General features: G+C 28.9%; 1 protein-coding gene across 1 annotated transcript in view; it reads right to left on the bottom strand.

Moving 5' to 3' along the window:
* Positions 1-21,389, bottom strand: part of LOC111040007 — a 112,329-nt gene that overhangs the window by 64,167 nt on the left and 26,773 nt on the right. The gene's annotated exons all lie outside the window — the stretch shown is intronic.

Here is a 21,389-nt window from a genome sequence, read left to right as displayed (position 1 = left end):
TACCGACATTTCCGCGTGTTCCGGTCGGGCAATACTTATACAACGAAAACGTAGGTATTATTTCCGACAAAATAAGCCTGATCCGAGCATCATAGTTTTACGAAAAATATGACCAATATTCGCTCGACCATTATGCTGTTAGCTACGTAGTAACGAAACTTTTCTATATTATTTACCCAATGGCTGTAATGTGATTGGTTGTACGAATTCAAGGTTCCGTTTTTAATTTTTTTTGTTTTAATAAAAACATTTTGCTAATGTTGCTCTCACACAAATCGACTAAGCTGATTATTTGTAGTGGATATGTTCTTTCAGTTAGCTTTACCACAAATAATACATAATTTACCTTTAAAATAATATCATATATACCTAGATAGTACCTACTTCATATTGCATATTATTATACTATTTGTACACACTGGTCATTATAATATTACCCATCACGCTTAAGTTTTTATAATTGATACTGTTTCAGCACTAAAAATATATGTACTTCCACCTTAAAATCATCATAAAAATATATTAATTCAAGTTATATAACTGTGAATTCCAAAATATTATTACAATTTTGTGTAAAAAGTTTGCCCAATAAGAAAATTATGGCTTGAAACTAAAGGTAACGGTTATATAAAGTTTATCAAGAGATATATGTTGTGCAGCGCGTTTATATAAGTTGTAAGTTGTAATTAGAAGATAACATTCCGTTGAATTCAACTGTATATGTGTAGCAATTTTTTTTTTATACATTTGAAATTAACATTCTCGTAAATTGGACTAACATTTATTATTCCATGCGATGTTAGCTAAACTTTTGAAACCAATTAGCAATCCAACGCCGTGTAATATAATTAAAACTTTAGTATCTACAGTTAAGTATTACTTGTTTTATTGTTTATCTATTCAGATCTGCATAAAACTATGTACTTTGCAATTATTTCACGATACTTAATCTCATCGGTTACTATTAAAACAAGTATTTTCTTTTTTCCACCTACTCCGGATAAACTACGATGCTATAACATATTTTGTGCATAAGTTTCCTTTAAATCATTTGTTATCGACACGTTCGTTAAGCACCCATGATTTATACTGTGTAATATTTTATGTAAATACAGTCTTATTTAAATGTCTGGGCTTAAAAGAAATCGAAATTTTATTCAACTGAAACAGAATTATTTAAATATATATTATGTATGTATATACGAAAAAAAGTTTGGCGTTCAAAAGATAATAGCTAGGCTTTCAAATATTTCGCCGACTTCCCACACAGAATTTTATTTTCTCCCTCGCTGCGTCATAATTTAAGTTTTCGAACGACCTTTCACGTTTGGCATGCATAAAGGATTTTAATTTTTTACGATGAAGTTACAGTGCTTTATTTATAAAAACATCAACAGGCGAACAAACCTAACGAATAGTATATTAACTATTCAAAACTAGAGATTCACAAAATAATTTTGAAGGTGAGCTGTCAATTGGAAATGGACTCATAAATCTCAATACTAAAAAACCACTGATTTGGTTAAAAATTATACATTTGTAATGGAAAATCAAACAATACCACACACCTAACTCTATAATTATGTATGCAAAACAGGCGAGTACGATTTAAATATAATTATATTGACAACAATAATACCAAGAAAGTTGAAAAGCCAATGTTCATTGTCTATGCGTTATTACGTATTAAAAACCCCAATAATGGACTTGTCGCAAATATACATTGCGAATAATGATATCAGACAAATGCTCAGTCATAAGTATACAAACAAAACTGTAAAATTAATATAGAGAAATTAGGTTCACATAATAGGTTGAGTAAAACTAATATTAAATGATACAAAAGTCAAAGAGATTTAAAACTATTAATAACAACGTGTAGAGGGGGAGGGCATTCGATCCGAAGCTGAGACCCTGTCAAACTCAGCTCATCATTTGCCATGTTACATTTTTTAGTTTAAAAAAGAAAAAAATACAACGTAATCGCAGTAATGAAAATATGTTTGCTTGATTTGTAAACATATAATTGAGCGTCTATTTGTTTAAAATTTACTGAAAGGATTTCTCTATTATTCTGGCCACAATAACTAAGGAAAACCATCTCAATGTCTCGGACACTTCCGCCTTCGTTCAGACTAAGGCAAAAGTTGGAATGAGGAAAAGTCTGTTAGAGCCAAGTAAGTTACCGTTATGCATGAACGTACCGATAATTATTGTTAAAATTAGTGTAAGTACTTCTTAGACGACGATAATGATGACTCGCTATTGTAAAAGTACATTACCTACTATGATCTTTCAGTTTTTTTAGGCACGCGTGATACAATCAACTAGGTATTTAAATAGTAAGTTATTTAGAGTAAAGTTTGCATTACTACTTAAGTTGTATAACTAAATTTAAATTTCAACAGATTGAACATTTGTAGAATATAATGGTTCGATAAAATTGTAAATGAATAATTAATTTGTATATCGTTGAAGTTCAAATACGGTTGAACGCCAAGTTCAGTAAAGTATAACTTAATAAGCAATTTATATTGAGTTCTAGAATTCTAAATCAGATTATTAATAAGTCGACGATTCTTTAAGTACCTTGCTCAAATACTTGGAAAATTACGTAAAACAATTGTAGTGATTTGTACACAAGTGGTCTCTTGCAATTTTAATATAATTTTCAGTTTACCTCATTTGTATTGTATAGTATTTTACCGTTGCAACTAGTAGAAAATATAATATTCAACTTTGATTTTTTTGAAACATATATTATGAACGACAATTTTTTCATATTCAAGAATTTTGTACCTGTTGATATCAATGTGTAAGTAAACATTTTATAACAGATATTCAGAGTTTTTTTTAAAGAACCAATTAAAAAAATACTATGGTCAGAAAATAATATAAGAAGAATAGCGTATTTTACGTTGTTGTGTCAAATTATGTATAGTGACCATAGAATTAATGATTATAATATTTGGAAAAAAGTGTTCTAGTTAAATTATAAATTTTCAATGAACAACCACGTCATGACGTCATGAACGAACAATTGGAATTCTTATCGTAGATACACCAACAGTTGAGTACCTACTGTGTTATATTGACTCCGGCTTTAACAAAATATATACAAAATAAAAAAACAAAGACAGACTAATCCACACCAAACAGTGTGTCCAGCTGAAAATAGGCCATTGGCGTGTTTAAACAGTCGTCAGGATTGCGCACCACATAATATTATTATTTCAGGATACGTCTTATCGTCCTTAAACGATCATGGCGAACGGAAACTTGATCCCAGTGCGCGACAATTTCCTCGATCCACTGTATAATATTATAGTTTCGTATCCCGAGTTCCGGGCGTCTAGGAGGAGGGGTGGGGCAAGCGGTTCCGAGAACGCCGGTAATATATGGCACGCTGATGGTCGCGGCTCGGAAACGACCGCGATTTACGTTTTAAAAGAACCGTATTTTAATTTGGAAATAAATTAAGGTTTATCGTCATGACCGGCGAGGCGGAGAGAAAAAGAGAATTAAAGAGAGAGAGAGAAAAGAAGAAAAAACGCCACTGGACGGCTATTGCTCAACGACAGATTAATAACGACTTCTCGACCTCTGATTCGTCGAATCGCCGACTGGTGACTGAGACAGGACATCAGTTCGGCCGGATGACGTCCGCTTCCGGCAGCACAGCCGCAGATACCGTCTGACCTCGTCCGCCGCACCACCACCACCGACTGCACCATCGTCTTAGTACCTGTCGTCGAGGATCGTATCGCTTACAACGACTACGTATTTTACTTTTTCACTTCTACTTTAACCGACGGCACACGTTTCGGGACCGAATTGCGCAAGCTTTAGATGGTGGCAACCATTTCACTGACGGAATAATTATTCCGACCGTAATGTTATTATTTAATACTCTTAATCTTTCCGTTTCGCAATGTTTCACCAAGTCTGCAGTGGTAATATGATGGTGGTTTAATGAAGTGATATCAGGTAAAATTACTATCTTCGCGACTCACGATTCCCCGAAATGGAAAGCTTTGCGCCCAGCGCCTGGACAAAAACCAAATTTTCACCGCCACTATTTATATATTTTCTCATCTGCGCATACACGAGCATTACCCACGATTTGACGACTCAAGTTGTAGGCATAGAGGTACGCATAAGCAGCTAAGCCATCGAAAAAATCATCGATCGATATCAGAGCGAATACATCGCATAATATTATTATGATGTATGATATTATTACCTACCGATAAACAATAATATATTTATGAATTTTGTTTTTTAATATTGCTATACATTTGTTATTCATTAATCAGCTGGATTAAAGCGGTAATTCGTTTGGGGGGGATTATTGATTTTGTTCGGTTGCAAGAACATCTTGAACGCTCGTTTTAAAATTCAGAGATTAAATGAGCTCACAAAAAACCACAAAAAAATATAATACAAAAACCATCGCGAGAAATACCCCTTAGGGTAAATGGAAATTTGTCTAAAACTGACCAAAAACAGTTTTATAAACAAAGGAATTAAATTGTTTTCTTGTTTTCTTCCACAATAAATAAAATATTATTTGTTATCTTCGGTCCTCGGATATGTACGCCAGTAAAAACGTAATAAAATTGATCATGTCGACGACAACATGGGAGGTCAATCGCTGTGGCTTAAGAACCAAACCCTTAGCAATCCCTCGGGGTACTATTCAGGAAATGGAAAGTTGGCAGACTATCCTTCGCATTTCAATCGGTGAGTAATATTATATACTGTAAGGTATCTACGAAAAAATATAATATTACTCGAAACCGTCCTATGACATACATGCAATATTTATTTATCCAACTGTATAATTTTAAGACCGAGATTTTATTTATTGTTTTTTATTTTGTATAAATAAGATAGTTTAAAAAAAGTTTTGTTTTCTCATTCAAAACATTATTTTGTATACAATAATAACAATAATAATACTGATGATCGTAAAATTATGTTTTCAAGAACTTTTTGCTGAGTATATGATGTTTATAACTCTCCATTATCGCACATAAAAACTTTCGTGTTCTATAGGTATTACAGTTTATTTTTTTTCCTTGGTTGAAGTAAGACGTCACGTAACATCCTTAAAAAAATAATTATCATGACGCAATATCGATCTCTAACTTTTAGTAACAAGTATAAATAACACATTCGAGAAACTTTAAAGCGAAATTTAAATTTCATGCCGTAGGTACTGTATTATTAAAAATGTACACAACTGGGGTTTCGATAAACTCTTTTAATTTCCTGAACATATTTTTGTTCGAAATTAAAAACTTCGTGTATACCTACCTACGCTAAATGCCGATATTTTGTTATATCAGTGTAGTCTGTAGTGTAGAGTTTCGATGGAATAAAGTTTTAGAAAGAATCCGACCAGATGTGGCTTACGAATTGGAAACTGAATTCGAATATTATGTAGGTACCTATCTCACATCGAAGTATACATTTTGTGTTGGTATATCCCTATTACATACGTTCTGAAACTCTGAATACATATATTACCTATACCTAATATTATATACCTATACGTTGTTAAAGAATCAATATTGACATTTTTCGTTGAGCATTTTTATTTTTCACACTCTGTTGTTTGGACTAACACTGCGTTATGAATATGATCGTACAGTTGTTAAGAATTCACCTATACTTGTTATCATTTATTATTATGGCACAAGCCACATTTAAATACAAACATTATTTTTTCTACCAAACCATATTTTCTCTTTAAAATAAAAATATATTCATTCAACGATAATATTTTATAGGCACTGCTAAGGGATTTTGAATTATTTGACGGATTGAACATGAAAAACAATGTGATGTAAGGAGATTCTCAGAGCAAAATCAGTTCTTATACAGTTTTGTTAAGTACAACAGCAAATTGTATATTAGTTATATAAAAACATTTCTGCTGGTGGGTATCGATAGTCGTTACATTATAGTACAATATATAGTATGGTGTTGTTGAGAGATAAATACGATTAAATTATCCACAGATGAGTCATTATCATTATTTACAGAGGAAAACGTTTGTTTTGATTTGAAAAAAACATAAATTTGTATGTCCACAGGAGACAAGTACAAAAAAGTCAAGAGTTTTAAAATATGATCTTTAAATAAAGCTATTTAAAAAATTCCAAAAAACATATTATACATATTTGAATTATTGAAGAAAAAAAGAGGTCAGCATGCTTGGTGAACAACGCTGTATAAAAAGGAGTGATTAATAACTAATAACCGACAAACATAGTTGGTTTGAGTTGAGTATAAAGGTTTGGCGACAGTGAGACGTAGAGATACAAGCTTGAAATAAATAAAAACTAATAATTACTCATAAAATGTAGTTAGTGTAAAGTGGGTAAATTATTAAAGCATACATTTTTTTAAATATTTTTATTTAGGTTAAATATATAGGTAGGTACTTACTATAAATATATAATATCAAGGGGTTTATTTGGTAGCAAAATAATATGAGAAATTATAAAATGTTCATATATATTTATATCAGTAGTGATATCAATAAAGCGTCGTTGTGAAAATAATATATTCGTTCATCAAAGTAAATATGATGATTTATATTTTAAATAAATACTTACAAAAGTTATTTTATCTTCTAATCCTTAAAATAATTGATTTCAATCAAATGTGTATATAATTTATGGATTCTAAAACACAGTTAAATTGTTTAGTGTTGAACATGTAGCGAACCAACCTTATTTTTAGTTTACCTTTACTTTTTTTCACTGTTTCTACAAATTATCAATTATTGATCTAAAAACCCAGTCACTTTTATTAAAAACTGTAATCATTAATATTATATCGTATTGACTACAATAGAATTTTTAAAAGGATAAATAGCAGTAGCTTTTAAAAATGATTATATTATTAAAATTAAAATGTATGTTTATAAATCAAACATCAGTGTTTGGACTTCTATAGTAAAGTTTAAGCTTTGTTGTAAAGTAATCTAAAACTTAAACTTAAATTATACGTTATTAGTTATTATTACTTTTTTTAAGTTTTATGAAAAGCCATATAATCTTTGTCAAGAAATATAATGACACGTTATAGTAGATATTATACCTGATAATAATAATTTATAACGTTAGTTGTTTTTCCCAAAAAAATTTTATTTCATATAATACAATTTATAATTTAACCACGTAATATACTATAACATAAAATATTATATAGATCCGAGTGCAGAAAATGGTTAGAAATATATTATATATTTTTTAGTTCATTGGTAATCAATAATCATACACTTAATGAATATTATTGAATTTTTATAACTCACTGCACACCTGTATTGTATTTCATGATAATACGAGACGGGAGTGTTGCCTCGAAAATAATATGACAAATACTATTGTAACGCTTTTGCTTTGTACGATTGACTTGAGAACTATTTTGCAGGTATCCATAATTGGTACCAAGGAAGCAATTGGAAAAGTGAAAGGCAGGCGCCAAGATACCGATCGAGTGTGATGTAGTGATGGGAATAGGGTTTGCGATTGAGAAGTTTTCAGAGCCCCGGAAAATGGATTAGAGTTTTACTTCTGATAATGGATAACGGAATTGCTCTATTAAACTTATAGCCCCACCGCACCCAAACAACATTTATCACTTGTAGACGTGTTTTTAATTCATGGTCTTACGGTAAGTTATTCTTATTACGAGTCGTTATCAAAGTTCCGATCATAATTTAAAATAAATTTATTGAATACCTCTACGAGTTGTGCGAAACACTTAATAATCTCTACCGCAGTTAGTTAAGAAACCGTTTCCTTATAAATGTGTTTAATAATTAGTGGTTCGTTTGGTTAAAGTACATTAATATAGGTACCTCCGTTTAATGATTTATTTTGGTCGTAAAATATAATATTGTATTTTAGAGTTTAGACTTTATTGACCAGAAAATAAAAATGAAATATCAATGAAAGAAAATACTGTTAAATATTAAAATTTACTAAATAAAATATGAATTTAATGTTTTAATGTTTGCAAATATTAAACGCTTCTAAACTGTACACAATAGAACAATTAATAATAAAATAGAAGAAAATAAAGTTCATCATCGTCCATCTTCTCGATTGTAAAAAAGTCGACGACATCATGACTCGGATGTCCAACTATATTCATTCGTCAACAACAACTTTGCGAAAAAGTTGTAGTTTTATAGCGAATAAAATGACTATAAGCTCGTCAGAATTATTCTGAACGGAATGTTGTTTATTTATTTACTTAAGCGCATTATATAATAATAATATACTATTCACAAAACTGTTATTTTTACTTTGGGTTAAGACCTTGTACTAGAAATGACAACGAAGAATAACAAATAAAATATTACTACGAAATATATTTTGGGTTATCGAATCGCTTTAATTTGCAGCTCTGGAACCGCTTTTTAATATGCACCGAAGCCGAGCCACTTACGGATATAAAATATAGATGGATTTATTTTCGTACTTGCCTTTCAGAATAACACCGTTTTAATAAAGTTAATATATTATGACCATATAATACCTGCGTCACAATCGCACCTCCTACGACTACGCAGCCGGCTGGTACACTTTCGTGGGTATGTGTATAATACAGGTATATTGTAATTCACTAGTGTGTTGTTAATGTAATTTACAGTCCATTTTATGTTTATTTGCGCTTATCAATGTGGTCGTTCGATGACCTATATTTCGGTGTTTCGTAAATACATTTAATATACATATTAGCTTTATTACGTTTCGAACCGGCGTTGTGTATTCAGTAATAGTTATTACGTATGGTATGTCTCGAATGAAGTAAAAAATGTGCAAAAACACCCGATTTCCAGACGGACCTATGAAATCGATTTACCCTTTCCCCTCTGGGTAAGCTACAGGTATCCTGAAAAAGTTTTACCTCAAATGGATATTCTTTTTTTTTCGTGACGTTTTTCAACATTTGTTAACGAAAAAATATCAATCACATACTGACATCATTAATTTTTCAATACTAAGCACAACACTAGTTGATTCAATTGACATATTACACGTAGAAACTAAATTAAGTGTTTCAATCGGGTTTTCTGCCATAAAATTGCACTCTTGTTTTTTGTATTTATATGTTTATAATTTACAAGATTTAAACGTGTGACTTCAAAAGTTTAAAAAGATTTTTTGGTAGGTAGCTAAAACTTGATATGCATCCTTGCGTGATGTTTACATTTTCAAAATTAAATTATTGATATTCATGTATCTAATATTATGTTAGCAAAATAAGTTGTTCACAACAATCATTAATTTTATTTTACATTAAAAACCCAAGTTTGTGTAATAAAAACCAACAACTAGTTTTATACTAGGACAAGTATACTTGCCTACATATTTTCAACACAATGATTTATTACTAGTGCCATAAAATTTAGGCATCTATAATAATTGTCATTAACTTATAAGTTAATACATTGATTAAGATAATTTTGAAATATTTTAATTATTATTTATTTTATTTTTAGGTAGTTAATATTTATTTTAGATTTATATTAATTAAAAATGTTTATACAATATGCTCTAAGTTTTTTCCTTCGATGTAAAATCATTTTATTTTCTTGCCATTTTATCAACATAACTTAAATGCCAAGTTTTCTATAAGATTATGAAAAAACCACAATGTTCAATAATAGTAACATTTTTTTTAGTTCCCATTTTCATTTATATTTTTCATAACTTAATATTAGGTACCCAATAATATAATTATATTTCAAACTACATTTTCAACAATTTCTATTTTTTATAACGTATTTAAAATTCTTTGTAAAATGTCAAATTATTATTGTATATAAATTTGTATTATTTATCACTGACATAACAACCATTTCTCTTGGAAATAAGTACTAGTTTTTAAGGAAAAACAATAAATATAGATTGACAAAAGTCTTGAATCAATTAATTGATATTTTACTTAGCTTAAGTTCATAAAATGGTAACTAATTAAATATGTTATAGTTATTTGTTTATATACTATTTGCTATTCATTCGTGTGGAAAAATAATGTATTTAAGTATGGCACACTTTTGAGTGGAGTTTAATGTTAAAAAAAATTTTGCATTTAGATAATATTATTATTAAGGTAATTATGCCTATGCATAATAATATAATATAACTAATAATTGTTGTATCAGCACTCAGCCTAAATCACCAAAATATACGGTAGAAATAAATAATTGTGTTGGATAATAATACAATAATATATTATTTTATAAATAGTGTACTTTATCTACTACTTAATACCCGAATGATTTATTTAAACCATGTAAAGTAAAAAATGTTCTTTATATTGGTCTATAAAAAGCTGGCAAGTGGGTAACGCTCTGCTGTACATTATAGGTGTCTATTGTCTAACGATGTCACTGTAATGAATTTTTTTTCAATTTAAAAAATATTACCAATGTTTATTCAAACTTGTCTAATCATTTAAATATAATACTGTATACACTGTATACTTTGTATAAAAATATTATGGCTGATTATATTTTAAAATTAAAATACATTTAATGATATATTTGTTTCCGTTCTAAAATCTCCGGTAGTTAGGGCATATATGTTGTTTCAATTTAAATAATAACATGAATAACTATTAATATTATAATTATCAGTATTGTAATAAAAATAACAAAATTATTATTATTCTAATTCATAAATAATAATTATAGAAGTAATTAATATATTTGACTTAAGTAAACTGTAGACTTTATTTTAATGTAATTAAAAAAGGAACAAACTATTAGCACAAAATACACTGTGTTGTCCATTTGTACAATAGAAAAATATATTATTACCATATTATGTAGTTCTTGATTGTAATACAGCTATTAAATGATAATGATTACAATATGTGCTACATACATACCTATATTATACACATATAGGTAAGGTCATCGTTATAACTAATAACTTACTAATAAGCTTCATAAAGTTATTAATTAAAAATTGTGGTTTTTCAATACTAACAAAAACTCAATATTTTATTGGTTTCTTGAATAACAGAGTTTCACTAAAATGTTGCTGAGAAATTAATCATTTTGGATAGTTTGTAACAACACTTGGCATTATTTTAATTTTGAATATAAATAAATTTAACTATACATAAGTAATTAAAAGTATATCACTAATGACTTTAGCAAGACATTAAATTTCAATACATGTTTGTAGTTACAAGCCATAATTTAATTTTAAAAAAATAAAGGCGTAATATCTGTTGTACCTACAAGTTTCAACTAAAAAGTTTCTAACGTTCGTTAATATTAGATTATGTTTGTATACAATAGTAACATTTCAATAGTGAACAGTTTTATTTTTAATTAAATATGTTTTTATTGCATAATATGGATACGTATGTGTGTTGATTATTCATTTAAATAAATTATTTGTTATAGTATAATAGGTAGCTAAGGGTATTAGTTAAATGTTATAGCTTATAACTGAAAACTATTTTATTTTCTTTAGGAACATTACATAATATTATTATCATTGAGTGTATATCACAGTACAATGTATACTGAATGATATTATTCAAACATCTTACTATTGCATTGGACTATAATTCTATTCCATTCGTTAATTGGTATGAATTAGTTTAATAATATTACACATTAATTAAGTTATACTTTAAAATATTAAAATCAATAATTGTGTTGATAAATACCCATCCAGGATTAACAGATACCTACCTTTTTTCTCGAGAATGTTAAATGTTTATTGAATATTAATAAAAGAATCACAATAGCATCATATATTTTGAAAACAATAAAGCATTAGATTGTATTCTAAGCTGATCTGTTTCAATTCAATACTACTCTCTTCCACGGTTTAACACTTTTATTTAATAACGTATAAAATAGCGCATTGGTGTAGATTCAAATGAATGAACAAGATATCACCAGAGTTAGGTGATATGCCAATTTGATATTTTTTAATAAACAAACACGGTAATTCAGTGGGATAAGTTATAGATAATTTTAGAACACATACAGTGGGCAAAAAATATGTTACTCTCACGTGTTTGTTCTAAAGTAGAAACTTTTCAAATCGTCAAGCAACTCATTATCCAGTAATCTTACAATAGGCATTTATATTATTCATACGAAATTACAAATTTACCGATATTATAGCTGCTGTAAGTTTCATTAGTAATTTAACACTTTAATATGATAATATGGTGTTTAATTATTACCGTTTTAATATCGGTTGTCTAGTTTCACACAAATCCAAGTTCAACTTCAAACATAGTTTAGTGGGATTTGGTTTGAAATATCAGTTTGTGGAAATCTTTTAATTCATTAAAATGTAATGAATGTAAAACGTATTTAAATACCGATGGATAGTAAAATACTTAATTTTATTAAAAGAACAAATATCAAATATACGATAACTATTTATAACGACTATTTGATAACATGGTCACAGCACATATATATTTTTTGTAAAAAAAAAAAATCAATTTCTTATATAGTTGTTTTTACAATGTTTTTATTACAATAATTCTCAGGGCTAAAACTTGTTTTTAAATTTCAAAACTATAAATAATGTAATAATAATATAATATACTCAAGTAGAATACATCTAATATTGAACAAATAGTCTAATATTTATGGGCATTTAAAGTTTCGAGAAGTAGAGTAGTAAGACAACATACAACTGTAGAGGGTGTCTAATGTCCATATTACGTCACCACTTATCTAAACATATGTTTATTAACAATTAATTAATGGTTCAGCGTTTTTTACCTTAAAATGTTCAGAAACTATATCCATTCAATATCGGAAAATACAATTATAATTAAATATTAATTTATTAATTGAAACTGGAAAATCAAAATTAAGATTACCACCAAGTTAGGTTTAACGTAAATTGTATGGTTTGTACAAAACAATAAATTATTCTAAAACCTAAATATTTAATACAACCATAGATAACAATATTCTTTTTGTAAAACCATCAAGGCATCAACTAGGTCTCATTTGAAACGTTGGCATTGTTGTATTTTTTTTAATTTGTCGACACATCAATACACTTAAACCTTTATGACTAGGTTCTAGAATCTAACAATCTTATTTTTTTTTTAATTATTCCTGAACATAAAGGCGAATCTTGATAAATGAATACCCACGTGTTTTTCTTTCGTATGACCTACTTTTTTTTTAAATTTAAAATTCAAATGTTTATAAAGCTCTAATAATTTGTATACGGACTTACAATTCAATTTCTTCCTTATAATGTAGGAATCTATTTTTGTAAATGCGCGTCCGAGTGATGTTTATTTCTCAGTGTTTTTGAACATTTTGCTCAATTATTTTATTATTACTACGACGATCTTACTTAAAGTAAATTAATTAATTAATTTAATTAAAGCTTCTAAACTAAATTAAGTTTATCAGTATCCAATTTGTTCCAATAGTATTTTTAAAACAAAAACCAGATATCTGATTAAGCACACGATAAGAACTATTTGGTAGTTTTAAAGTATTTATCACAGTACTACGTTTTATCCATACAAAAATTAACCATGTTTTCGATTACTGTACATGATAATAATATGATAAATAATTGTCGTATGCTTATATTTATGATTAATCATTTTTTGTCTGTTTTTTTTTTAAATACATATATTATATTATATATACTTTATTTAAGTATTCATTTTGTCACAACAAATAACGATTTATATTAAAATTGATATTCTAAAACCGTTTAGTCTTAATTTTTGTTTTTAATCATCAAAAATAAATTGACTATTATCATTCCTCAAATATGAATGCACAACGTTCAGTACATTTACATTTTGTTTTTTGAAATAAGTAATGCCTTCATATTATGATACTTTTAGTATTTTTATATATTTATTGTTTCAATATGTTCATGCCTTGGCTTGGAGTTTTGTACACTGTTTTATTTAAATTATCCCGAAGAAAAAGTAAAGTGGTGGAAAATCTATTGATCTTCTAGGCCATTCAAATAGCAGGGCACCAAAACTGGTAGCCCAGAAATCCGACTAGGTATTCCCCGGACCAAAGTTTTGTACGCGCTGGCGCACCATATTGTTGGAACGCTACTTTTTTCTTCGCCTAAATTATAATATATGGTTATCGTTGTTTTCAAATTGTTGAACATACGTTTGTTGTCAATAGTCGAAAGAATAAATTTATTGACAACAAATTGAACTTTCGTCCAAAAATCGTTGTGCGCAATACTATACTGTGTATTACAAAATATATTTGTGTACTCTGCAAAGTCATATTAATATTATCATTAAATTGCAGTAATACATTTATCAGGGGGTATCGGTTATCAGCGTTTTAAAATTTGGAGTCACAGCAATATTGTGGAGATTTGACTGCGAAAGGGGAATATAATCTGGTATTATAATATCAAAGCTTAGGAATTTTATAAAATTATGTGAAAAAATACGCCGGATTACAGATAAAATGTATAATAAATATTATAATATGTTATAAAAATATGAAGTGTAACACTGAATGATGTCAATCAGGCTATTCGAGATGAAATATAAAATATTTAAGTATGGCTTCGAGTAAGTTTAAGTTGGGTGATCAATATAATATGTGGGTCTGATTCCGTATTAAAGTTGTTTTGCTTTGAGCTTTCTGAAAACTGAGTGTTTTTCTTCTAAAAATCAAGATATTAAGTATATTATACAAAATATATAAAAAAAATGAAATAAAAAATAAATAAATTTGACACTGGTAGTGACTGGTGATAATAGATTTTCGTGAAAAGAATATTTGAATGCATAGATTTCAGTATCAAATGTATTTTTTTAAAAATTAATTAATTTTATGTACAAAAATTAACTGTTATGCATACCTCAATTAGAGATAATTGTAATCATCTAATATAACATTTATTTAAATCGTTGCTTCTTTGTCTGGTTTTCATCTGCTATCTCAGATCTCTGCTACAAATTTAAGGATTTCTCACATAATGTATCATTATCCCTATCATTAGACTACGATGACAAATGACATTGCTAAACGTCCAGTCGTTCATAATTGATTATTATAGTCATCAGACCTGGATGATAATTAATATTGTAATAAGCCACCACGCATTCAATCTCCTTTGAAGTCCCACTAACTACGGTTCTATTGTATGTTAAGACCTTTGACATTATTAATAATGTAATATTGTAATAGTATTACAAATATTATGTTAACAACAATATTACTGTGATTAATTATCTACTATGTATATCATTATCATCTAAACCTATTTGGGTGTTCCATGAAACACGTTGTCAATAATTATACAACATAAAAACTACACAGGAAAATATTCAATGTAGGCACTTATGAACAAATTGAAACATAGTTTTATTTTAATACATACGAGTTATTATTATTTTAATACCATACAGAGTAAGTACATTAAAACTCAAAATTACCTGGCACTATACCAAAATAAATAAAATATAAATTAAATAATCAACTACATATCCGATGACAGATTCACAATAATATCAATAATAAAATATGCTCAGTTGATGACAACGATATTATTATTTTTGGTTTCAGTAAAAAATATAATAATGTGTGGTTTTAAATTACATTATCATTAATATAATTCAAACATTGATAGTATGCAATCGAATAAAATATACATATTATTATAGCAAATTGAACACAAATCACATAGACCAAGTGATTTTTTGTTTTGGCCTTGGAACAGTTGGAACAACAAAGTATAATATTATTATACATTGTTGGTTTCATCAAAAAAAAATTAATACAATCAATAATTTAATTTATGAACACAAATTTATTGCGAATTAAAATGCATTATTTTAAAAATAACACTTACTAATACTGTCTTCATTGCCTTAGTTCTTAATAGGTATATAATATCAAATTCATATTCGAAGTAGAAACAATTCACTATTTTTGTCATAAACGAAAACAATGACTACTGAATTAACTAATTAATGTAAGTTCGATTTATTATTGACGTAACACAAACCATTATTTTCAAAAAAATGAACATATAAGATACGAGTACATGCGTATTTATATTATAGTACCTACCTAATTACTTATGCATTAATTATTCATGATCAAAATAATATTATGAATACACGAGTACATAAGTACATTAGTCAAAACTCATACATAAATAATATAAAGCCGAAACCATTCCAAACATATAGTTCTTATCAAGTAAATTTGATTCGTGATATGTACCTGCGGAGTTACATTGCTATTATACTATGGAATTACTTTAATCTGAATGTGGTGAACAATAGTGATGATTCTTTAAATTCAATAAGGATGTAATGTTTTTAATATTTTTATTTTTTAGCTACTATGAAAATGTGCTCAGCTCGACAAACAGAATCGGGCACTAGAAAGGAAGACGGTAGAAAGTACTGAAAATTAAAGAGAAATAAAACGTTTACGCTAACCGTTTATGCGCGCAAAAGGGTGTATATTCATTTTAAAGCACCAAAACACGCTGTGTATATACAACGGGAAGCAATAAACGTCGGCAAGAATAAAATATAAATCGTGTAAAATAATTTTAAAATTCAAGAATATCCGCTGTATGATATCAACAGTTGTACTCCGAGAAATATAATATTGAGCGAGCAAGCCGTAACATAAACGGTAAACTTGGCCGCACATTCGACATTATAATAACATTAGTAAATGGAGTTGTTTTATTGGGAAATTGTTTTGCAATCGTAAAACGTGGTATGCAGATAATAATGTGATTTTAAAACACTGTGGAAAACCCTACTCGATAATAATAGTGCACACGCTTAACACGAGTCATATTGTATAAATCATTAATCTGATAGGTACACAAAAAGTACACCTCGGCACATTGGCGGTGGCCAAGACGAATCACTAAATATTTCATTGTAATTTATTATTATAACACGATATACGAGATGATAAAAATATAAAAGCATACAACACATACCTACCCCAATCGTATATATTTTAATAAAATATAATTATATAGTTTTAATTTTAAAATTTAACAAAATACCTTTATATAATTATAATATTTTAAAATATAGAATGATAACATTACACATATAATACATGGACGGACCGAAGTTAAGAATCGTTCGTACTGCGCCTATCGTGTCAGTGTTGTTGATCCAAACAATATAATATGGAGCGCGGTCCAACGAACCCATCGCAATTTGTTTGGTTGACGTCAATAAGTCATGAAAATAAGTGAAATATCTGACGATTGGCATCCGAAAGAATCCTAACATTTTATTGCAAGCATCGAGGTTGTGGTACGAACACTTTCGGCGTTTTAAAATACCAATATCACATTATTATGATACCTACGTATACAATAACTATATTCAGGTCCGTTCATGGGGGGGGGGTATCTGGGTTGACCCAGGCAACAGAAGACCATGGGGCCCTCGGGACCCTCACGCGTCCATAAAAAATAAAATAGCCAAAAATAGTCTTAGGTAAGTGTAAAACGTATAGTCCATAGACTATCAGCACATTTTTTTGAAAAGTATGTACCAAGTTTTAATATCCTGAAATAAAATTTAAATAAAAATGGGCCCCATGCATGATTCTGCCCCGGACCCCGAAATATCTCTAAATGGGCCAGAATAAACTACCAACGTTCATTGCTGAAATGCGGTTATTGTGTCTCGAATCTGTGTATAAAAAAAAAAATATGTAAAATTGTATAGATGCGTAGATATAAAAATGTGAAAACATTCGCTGCAGATCCCGCCTTAGAAGTGAGTGCAGAATTTTAGATACTACAACGGAGATTGTATTATGATATTCCTCTTCAATAAAAAATCCATTTAACGTGGTTGATAATATTATTTTCGGTACACTGATTCTGGGGTTTCGAATGCCAAAAAGAACTGTGTACAAAAATTATTTATTAAATTGCCGAGTACTTGACTGCATTGTTTTTAATAATACTAAAATGAAAAATAAAAACACTTAAGTAAATTTTACTGATAGGGTATTTTTTTAATATTTAATATATTTTTTTTGTTCGTTGAACAACTTTTTTAGCGTATAATTATTCATTACTAAACCATATTATTTTAAATAAAATACTCATACCCCCTAACAGCAAAGCATAAATCATTTCCAAACTCTTAACGTATAGGTACGTCAAAATTATCATTAAAAATGCATATTATATGTATAATGTATATTGTTTATTATATTTATTATTATTTTTTTTTTAGGCAAAACACGCGAACACACAATCAAACGCGTGTAATATAGGTATAATACTAGTATTGTTGTCAGACCACCCTACCCATAACAGTCCATTATTACATAATACACACGCTATGATATGCACACATTGCACACACAGACCCAGGAACGGATGCCCAAACCCGGAAAGCTAATGTTTAAAATAATAATTTATATTATTTGTCGCTATTTTGTTCAAATAGATTCTTTTTTTTTTATAAAACACTATCTGAAAGTATATTATTATATCATCTGTTGAGGTCAAATAATTATATTAATATTATAACGTCACCGATAGTGGTAATGTGAAAGGCACCTGTACAATGAGCATTAAGCATATTTCAATTGCCACCATAATATTTATGGCGTTATTCAGAATTATCCAAATCCAGAACGATTCAATCATGAACAGTGGTGGTCAATGATTTTATCAGGGGGGGGGGCTGATTTTCAAACCTTCACTATTTGATTATTAAAAATATAATTTGTGTTGGTTGGATCTTAAACATCGAAAAAAAGTTACGGTGGATGATCCCTCTCGGCCCTCACTCCTTCCCCCTGTATGACCACCACTGATCGGGAACGGCCACTATTAACCCACAATGCAGGAACAAGGTGTTTATGGGTTTTCCGTAAAAACTTTTAGCTATGATAACTAGAGTTTCTGAGAAAGGAATCGAAACCTATCTCGTGACGTATTGGGACGACGGACGAGATGCAGAAAACAACTGTGCGACAATAAAAAAGGAAGTTTTGGGCATCTTAGTCGCTTACCTGCACTAAAGTAATCATTGTGAGTCCAATTCAAGATGCAAACGGTTGTGCAGCAGTCACTGACTTGAGAAGTTGAGATTTAAAAAAAAGTTTAAAAAAAATTACAAATTTTTAAAGTATCAAACGGAACATCCGGAAACACACTGTGTCTATACAGGTTCAGTACCTATATATGTGTTCCGCCTACTACAGATACAATACAGTAGTAACGTATAGTAGACGCTATGGCTGAGCAGTCGCGCCCAAAGGATAAACGGATACGAACCAGGATGTAGGTACGTATAAAATATATATACATATGTACACTGGGTGACAGAGACATTTATAAGAAAACGTCATTTCCTCCGCGGTATCCGACCGAACGAGGTAAGACATCATAAATTTCAGCTGACAGATACTGACGCGAACGCATTAAAGGTTCCGGGTCAAAAGATGGCGGAGATTAATTCGGTTTTTTTTCACGTACTCTCACGTGCACACACACACACGCACTCACATCGCCCGCACGTGTGAGAATATATATTATTATAGTGTCGCCGTAGACGGTGCACGCGCGTGCTGGGCAAAACGGAAAAATCACGACATATACCTGCGTCAAACAGACGACGTCGTGTAACAAATTGTTTTTAAATGTTCACCAAACACAATCAAATCGCCCGCGCACACTATTATATTACTAAAAAACGGACAGACGGACGTTAACATAGAAAACAAATAGTATAATATACATAGATAAGCAATAAAGAATCCATCGAATACTACTCATCTATTTTGGACGCTTTGGGTTGCAACAAAATGTGCCACCAATCTTCGAACCAAAATTTTAAATTAATATTTAGAATAATAGTACACTTATTAATATGTTGAAAATTTAAATTATTCGTAAACTCAATGGCCTATATTGTAACCATCAATAATATTTTTTTTAAAAATGTGATAATATTATATTATTATATTGTAATACTTATGTGGGTGGGGGGTATAAATAGTCCAAGAAAGAGGAAAATATTATGAACATAATACATGGAAGCAGTCTTCGAACAATTATAAGTAATAACAGTATAGCACGATTTTTTAATGACTTGTGCTTTATTATAATATAACGTTCGTGGTTTCATTATATGCGTACATATACGAACATTTTTTTATAATTGAATAAAAAAAATATAAAAAATAAACCCCATAATACGACTAGACGTTAAGATGTTACTTTAATTTTTTTCACGTTCGAATATGCTATTATATAGAAAAAAATAAATATTAAATCATCCACCAAAAACCGTGAGGTTTGTGAACTTTATTAATTTAAAATGTAAATGTAATCCCGAAAGAAGTAATTCAAATGTCATACTTTAATTGAATTAGCTTCAGTAGAATATGACATTTAATTAATAGATAACATTTGCATGGAGTAATGAAAACTAAAAAGATTCATTACTAAAAATACCTACACGTAGTACACACAACGGGTTAATTAATTCGAAATTGTCTACGTATATAGGTTGCGAGAATATAAAATATTATTTTTTGAATAGAAATTGTCGGTCTGTGGTAAATTATACCAATTTTACCAAATTTCATCGTGGCAGTATAGTGTAATGTAATAATATAATATATTCCATATCGCATAAATACTTGTGTAAATAATATGATTACAAAATTATGGTTTTGTTTTTGAAATTATGTATAATGTATATTGATGTTTATTTAACAGTCATAATATTATGTTCTAGGTGGAGCGAGGATTGGCCTCACAACGATGAGTGATTTATTTTATTTGTGTATGTCTGATGTTTAATTTTCTTTGATCTTCAACATTGAAAATGGTTCTGAGTTTACATACCCATAATATTCCTCGCATATGTTTATTGCTTTTTTGGGACTTGGTTGATGTCGATGACCTAAAACCGTGATGTTTACGTTCACAGTATTTAGTAAACTTGTTTGAACTCATTTAGTCTATCGAATAATTATTTTATAGAAAGTAAACGTGAACGAAATTCATATTTTTTAAGTAAGTTGAACGGTTTTAGATAGTTTGAATTAAATTATTTGTAAAAAATAAATATTTTAGATTCTGTGCGGAACGATTATAGTGTAAATAGAAATACATACAACTTTAATAACCCTTGCTTGAGAATTAATAACAATTATTTTTGAAGATTCTTATCATAAGTTGTTCATACAACAATTTATAACTATCGGAAATACATATGCACAATTTATATTTTATTGACCACCTCTCTCCTTCACTATAGTTCATGTTATAGCTTAAAATATAATTATTGTTGAATTTTAAATTTAACAAATCTATTGCAGTGATTAACTA

Source organism: Myzus persicae, unplaced genomic scaffold (assembly GCF_001856785.1).
Source record: "Myzus persicae strain clone G006 unplaced genomic scaffold, MPER_G0061.0, whole genome shotgun sequence".
Lineage (NCBI taxonomy): Eukaryota > Metazoa > Arthropoda > Insecta > Hemiptera > Aphididae > Myzus > Myzus persicae.
The sequence above is the reverse complement of the archived record's forward strand: the minus strand, read 5'-3'. Positions and strand labels throughout refer to the sequence as shown.